The sequence below is a fragment of the Macaca fascicularis genome, chromosome 2 (genome assembly GCF_037993035.2).
Source record: "Macaca fascicularis isolate 582-1 chromosome 2, T2T-MFA8v1.1".
Classification (NCBI taxonomy): Eukaryota; Metazoa; Chordata; class Mammalia; order Primates; family Cercopithecidae; genus Macaca; species Macaca fascicularis.
In genome coordinates this window covers 92,067,520-92,073,893 of record NC_088376.1, presented here as the reverse complement: position 1 = coordinate 92,073,893, position 6,374 = coordinate 92,067,520, and positions in this window count along the sequence as shown.

Sequence of the window (6,374 nt, the reverse complement as noted above, 5' to 3'; positions counted from 1 at the left end):
AGTAGAGTGCTACAAAGAGCTATGACTTTGGAGGCACGTGGGACTGGGTTGCAATCTCAGCCCTGCCATTTACAGACACAATAACTTTATGCAGACTGATTACTGTCTCCAAATCCCAGTTTCCTCATTTGCAAAAATTAAGATACAAGAAAGGACCTACCTTTTAAACTTTTTGTGTGAATCAAAGGAGAAAACAGATGTAAAGCGTTTAGTTGCTGGTATTATTGAATCTCATCACTTCTACTTAAAAATCTCTTATTTCTCAAGATCCAGTGCACATGCCTCTTCTTAAATTGACACTTTATCCAATTCTGCCAGATGGAATTTTTTTCTCCTGTGTTCCCGTGTTACTTTAGTATTATTTAGTCTTATTTGTTCCCCATTGGTCAAGAGGTTCTGGAAGGCATGTGTTTTGCTATGTTGGCCTAAGTTCCCCACAAAGCAAACTCTATGCCAAAGATTTGAGTAAAGCAGTCTTGAGAGGTGCAACAAACATTGGTAGATAAGGGAGGAAACAAATAGAGAGGGAAAGCAGCCCTGAAGAGATTGGTTATTAAGTCAACTATTGTACTGGGTAACTGATCATTATTATCCCACAGTCAGACTCTGGAAAACCGAGAACTCAGAATTACCCTAGCCTAGAAGGTGGGATTCTGGGTATTTATATTTGTACACTGATTAGTCTGGGATTATGGGCCACCCGTATACCTGTACAGACACTTCTGGCTTACATAGTGGGTTCTGGAAGCCTGAGGTAAGCCCTGCAACAAAGATGAAGGTACTGCCTTTGAAAGTTAGGCTGGTTTATGGTGAGGGGACCCAAGATAATAGGGTGGAACAGTGGCAATGTCTGCTGTGTGTGTCTCATGCTTCTGTATCATCATCTACACATTCACACACCTGCTCTTGCTCTTTATTAATTTTTACCTGGACTTTTCTTGTAGAATGTCCAGTATACGGTGTACAACCAATAAATGATTAAAGAAGAAAGGGAAGAATAGAGAAGAGAAAGAAAGAAAAAGGAAGAAAAAGGAGTGAAAAGGGGGAGAAAGAAAAGGAAGAGAAATGCATGGAAAGTAGGGGAAGAGAAAGGAAAAGATGAGAAAGGAAGAGAGGAAGGAGGAAAGAAGGGAGGGTAGGAAAAGGGAAGAATGGCACCTGTGTTGTGATTTGAAACAGAGAAGTCTCCCTTTTGCCTTTCAAGGTAGCAATAAATGAAATGTATACAGATGCTAAAGAAATAAAGAATTCCTAGGATGGCATATATATGGCTGTCTAAATGTCAATTCAAGATATTTAATATAAGAACAAATTAAAGAATCAGAGTTATAGTCTCTTATTTTTTCCTTGCCTGATCGAAAACCAAAAAAGTTACTATAAGACTGGTAATAAGTCATGACCCTTGGCATATATAATTTGAAAAAAGAATCTAAGAAAGGCAAGTAAGGATTTTCTTCTTGCCGTATGGGGTAATAAGTTTTATAATGAAAACAATTGCAAGTTACATAAACAATTGTATGCACAGCTATTTTGAGGGATGTCAAGTTGCAGGATGTAGTCTTGCCTATGAGGACCTCAAATGGAATATAGATGAAGGCTATATGTACTGAGAAGGTCAAGGTCCTATGTCGCCAGGAATGGAAGACGGTAAAATTCCTAAGGAACATAGCTGTAAAGGACCCCATGAGACAAATGCTAAAATATTTGAAGAAGGTAGGACATTGTTCTGTAGGTTAGCTGTGCATGGGATTGGTGTTGAAAGCAAGGGACTTGCTATCCTGGTTTTAGGAATTTTGAAAAATGGCATAAGGAATGGCCTCCAGAGGAGAAAATTGTCAGGGAAATGGAATTAGTGGTGATCTCTTGGTCACCACTTTATTTAGTGAAGAAGATAAAAAGAATCAATCAAATAATGTTATCTGGCAATTGGGAAGGGATTTCAATGACAAGGGAGAGCAGAGGATCATGGAAGAGATGATAGGGGAGCACTAGAACTAAGCTATAAACAAATAAGAAGAAAATACTGTAGCGAGTAGTAGTTTGAAATCGGACAGTCCTGGGTTTCAATTCTGACTCTGCTACTCTGCTGCAGGCATTGATCAAATTTTAGAAGATTTTTTTAAAGAAAAATAATGCAAAATATAAAACTAAAATTAGGACCAAATATAAATTTGTGTTTAAAAAAATAAAGTAAAATGAAATTTAAAAGAAATATAAAAGCTAACAAACACCCAAAATATCTCAATATTCAGAAAAATAGCAATATTTTTATTGACTAATTGCTTGACAGTTATATATACTGTATAACTTGTATAATGCATTCTTTTCTACATTTTTTGCCAGCAAATCCTTAAGTCATCTCTTCATATGACAATATCATTTGCAATATCATTTTCTATTGTAAGAATACAAAGATGATTCAGTCCCTCCTCTAACATAGTTGGTATAATCTTTTTAAATGACTGTTCAGAAAAGTGTCTTTTGGTTCTATAGGTCATTATTGGTAATGAATTTTAGAATTGTTGCGGAATTTGGAAAAACCTGTGTTAAACCCCTTCCACATGTGAACAGTAAGATTTGGAAGGAGCATTTTCCATAGACTAGTTTTTGACGCCACACACTTTAAACTTTGTCTTTCCTCTGTTACCTGGATACTCCCAGTGCTGGCTTTGCAGGTCAGATCCATTTTGTGATCCAACTTCTGGACCTGCATCCATGTCATGATGCCAGATGAGCTGACACAGTGAATTTCTACACTGGAGTGGCTAGTGATGACTTAACCAAATGTAAGTATGCCACTAAACCCCAACTAAATGTATCCTCAATTCAACTAGCCATTAGTCATCTCCCCAAAATGTCCATGACCAACCACTCCAATGCTATGAGGGGGAGTGTGATGGTGAGGAAGTTGGAATGAAAAGAGAAAACAGCCTTCACTGATTTCTGTTAAAATATCTAGCTTTTGCAAATTTAGTTCAGACATATTACCACGTGAATGTAATGCTAGGGCTTCTTGCAGGGCCTTAGAAGGGACTCCTGCAAGCAAAGGAACTAGAGCCTAAGCTCCATTAACTTTACAGTAAGTCTACTGCTGACCAGTTACGTTTATGCTAGTTATATAACTTCTCTACATATCCACTCCTTTATCTCACAGAATTATAAGACAGATGAACTGAAAGAACACATGTAAAGTGCACTGTTCCTGACATATAGTAAATAGTCAATAAATGACAGATAAAAAAATATAATTACTAGATTTTTACAAACTGGTAACCTCTTATTTTGTGTATTTGATTACAGTAGGTGCCATCAAAACTCTCAAAGGCTATGAAGGTTTTTTGTTTTTGTGGTGGTTTTTATTTAAAGAGAGTTAGTGTGGGCTACTTGAGTACTTTTTACCCTCCCTGTAGAACTAGGGGCACCTTGAAGTATTATAATGGAGAGCTTGAAATCTCCAGGGGTGGGGGACAGTTTTATTGCAGAGCAGTTAGGGTAAAATAGCTTTAGTCCATTAGGAAATCCCGCATCTGAAAGGATGCCCTCTCTTTTCCTCTGCTGGTTGTAGCAGGTATGTGGGCTTAAATAAAAGCATTCATTATACCTATATACATTCCTGATAGAGGGGAAGAAATGAATGAACAAATATATATGAACACACATACCCATTTTTTAGCAGGTTGATGTTCTGGGCATTGTGCTGGACTCTCATATTTGCCATCTCATTTAAGCTTCACAGGAAGCTTGTGCCTGTGAATGTCCTCAATATACGGATGAAGGAACAAACACGAAGAGAGGAGATAAGCCTTCTCAGCCCTCACTTGGAATGTTTCATGAACAAGTGGAAGGGCCTGAGGGATAGAAGCTCTGCTCCATCTGTGTGGTTCTCAGCTATGCTGCAGCAGTGCTGAACCAGCTAGCTTGGCTGCCCTCCCCCTTGCCCTGATCCTGGGGCAAAGCCAGCACTCTAAGTCAGTCTCCAGAATTCTGTGCATCAGTCCAAGGAGGGCAAGACTAAGCTTGATTAAAAGGAGTAATAGCCAGAGACAGAGATGGGAGCGGGGGATGGTTTAAAGGTTGGAAAAGAGGAGGGAATGGTTATCTTCAATGTGGAGAGAATGTTAAGTGGAAGTGCAAATATTCAAGTATATATATTTTTGGATAATGGTAAGAGTAGCTTTCTTACTGTCCCCTTGCTAAGTCTCTAGGTAGCTAGCATTAATCAAAATAGCTACTTTATTTTAGTTTTTTAAAAATATAATTTATTTAATTCTGAGATCGAAAATCTGTATTTGTAAACCAGAGAGATTAAAAGACCGTTATTTTCTTCACTAAAGGATTTACAGTAAAATTTAGTTAACCAGCCAGTACCCTCGCAACATCTAAAATTGGATTTATTGTTGAAGATTTGTCTATTACCTTAAGCAGTAAGGTGTACATCAGACCACCAAAATCTTCCATGCCATCAGTGATGGTACCTCTGACTGGGAACTGAGATGAAAAGTGGAAAAGCACTGAAATAATTTTATTCCTGCCCTTTCTAGCTCCTCAGACTGACTATCAGACACCTGGGCTGCTGGCCACCCTGCCCATTCCTTGGTCCTCTAGGATAAGAGTTTAAGTGACAAAGTAAGAGGCATTGTTATGTGTTAGAGAGAAGAGTATCACAGATTGCGTTCCCTGGAAGCAGATTCTGAGATGGAGATAGACAAGCAAAATGTCTATGACAGGAAGAGAAGGGGAAAGAACAGGATTGGGCAAGAGGAGAGTTCAGACCATGATTCAAGATTGGCAAGGCTTCTGTCCACTCTCTGGGAGCTCTAGAGCAAATACTGACCAGCACTTGGCTGAGAGGGCCAGCCCCATATTGCTCTACCTTGCTCAGTCATTGGATACCAGCCACTCAGGAAGAATGAGGCCCTGGTTCTCTGCCGTTAAGGAAAACTCTGAGGAAGCCAGTGATTGGAGGCTGTATGATATCAGCTGCTTCCTGCAGCTGGGCAGATCCTTATTCCTTGAAGGAAGATCTTGGTAGCACATTTTCTATTACAGATCTTCTTCTCTACATGTATTGTGGTATCAGGTCCTCTGGGACTCTAGGGGACCTCTTTTATTTACAGACACTTAGAAAAGCAAAGTTAGTAGTACAGAAAAGCGAAGTTAGCAGTACAAGCTGTAGCTGCCATAGTTTAAAGTTGGTCTCAGGGCAATGACTGGTACTCATCTCCCTCCTCTACTCAACTTTCTAGAGTCCCCTCAGCTACTACTTCTGCTGTTCTCCACAGTTTACCTGGTAGCATGACCTGAATCCTCATTTCTGAGCCCATCAGAGGTCGTCCTCTTATACCCCTACCTTGTCCAGTCACTGAATAAGGGTAGCCCTGGGAATAATATCACCTCAACTGTCTGTGGCTGAAGCAGATCTTCAAGGGGCAATGGATAGAGGCTGTCTGCTGACCACATTCCCTGAAATTGGACAGCAAGTCCTTCCTTGAAGGCAGATCTGAGCAGCACATTTTCATGTCTGCCAGTAGAGAATGCTATTTTAAGCATCTCTCACAAAATAATAATAAAATATAATTTATACTGGAATAATAATTTACCTGTTATCTAGTTTTTGTATATTTTTAAGTGAAACAGATTATAATTATTTAAAAAACTTTGATTTTAGATTTCTCTATAAAACACACATTTCTGGGTTACTAGGTAGCACAAAGGAGGAAGAAATGACCATCTAGATCCTAAATGAGTATAAGTTTTTGCTTTAGCAGGTTGTTGTTGAGTTAATGAATACAGGCCGGCCAGGCCAGTAGCTCATGCCTGTAATACCAGCACTTTGGGACTTTGGGAGGCCGAGGTAGGTGAATCACCTGAGGTCAGGAGTTCGAGACCAGCCTGGCCAACATGGTGAAACCCCGTCACTACTAAAAATACAAAAATTAGCTGAGTGTGGTGGCGCACACCTGTAATCCCAGCTACTTGGGAGGCTGAGGCAGGAGAATTGCTTGAACCCAGGAGGCAGAAGTTGCAGTGAACTGAGATTGTACCATTGCACTCCACCTCCACCTTGGGCAATAGAGAGAAACTCCATTTCAAAAAAAGAAAGAAAGAAAGAGAGAGAGAGAGAGAATGCAAGCAAGCAAGCAAGCAAGCAGGCAGGCCCTTTTTTGTGTCTTTCTCCATTCCTTAAAAAAGAGGCACAAATTCCATAACCAAAGTAGCCTTGTTTGGATATCTTTCTGATAATAAAAGCTTCAAAGTGAATCATAAAGTCTTGGCAAAATTGAGTGAGTGAATGCTAAGAATAGGTGGCAAATCAGTAGAATGAAAAGATAAATTTCCAGAGAGGACTGTTAAAAATAGCTCTAAGTGATGGA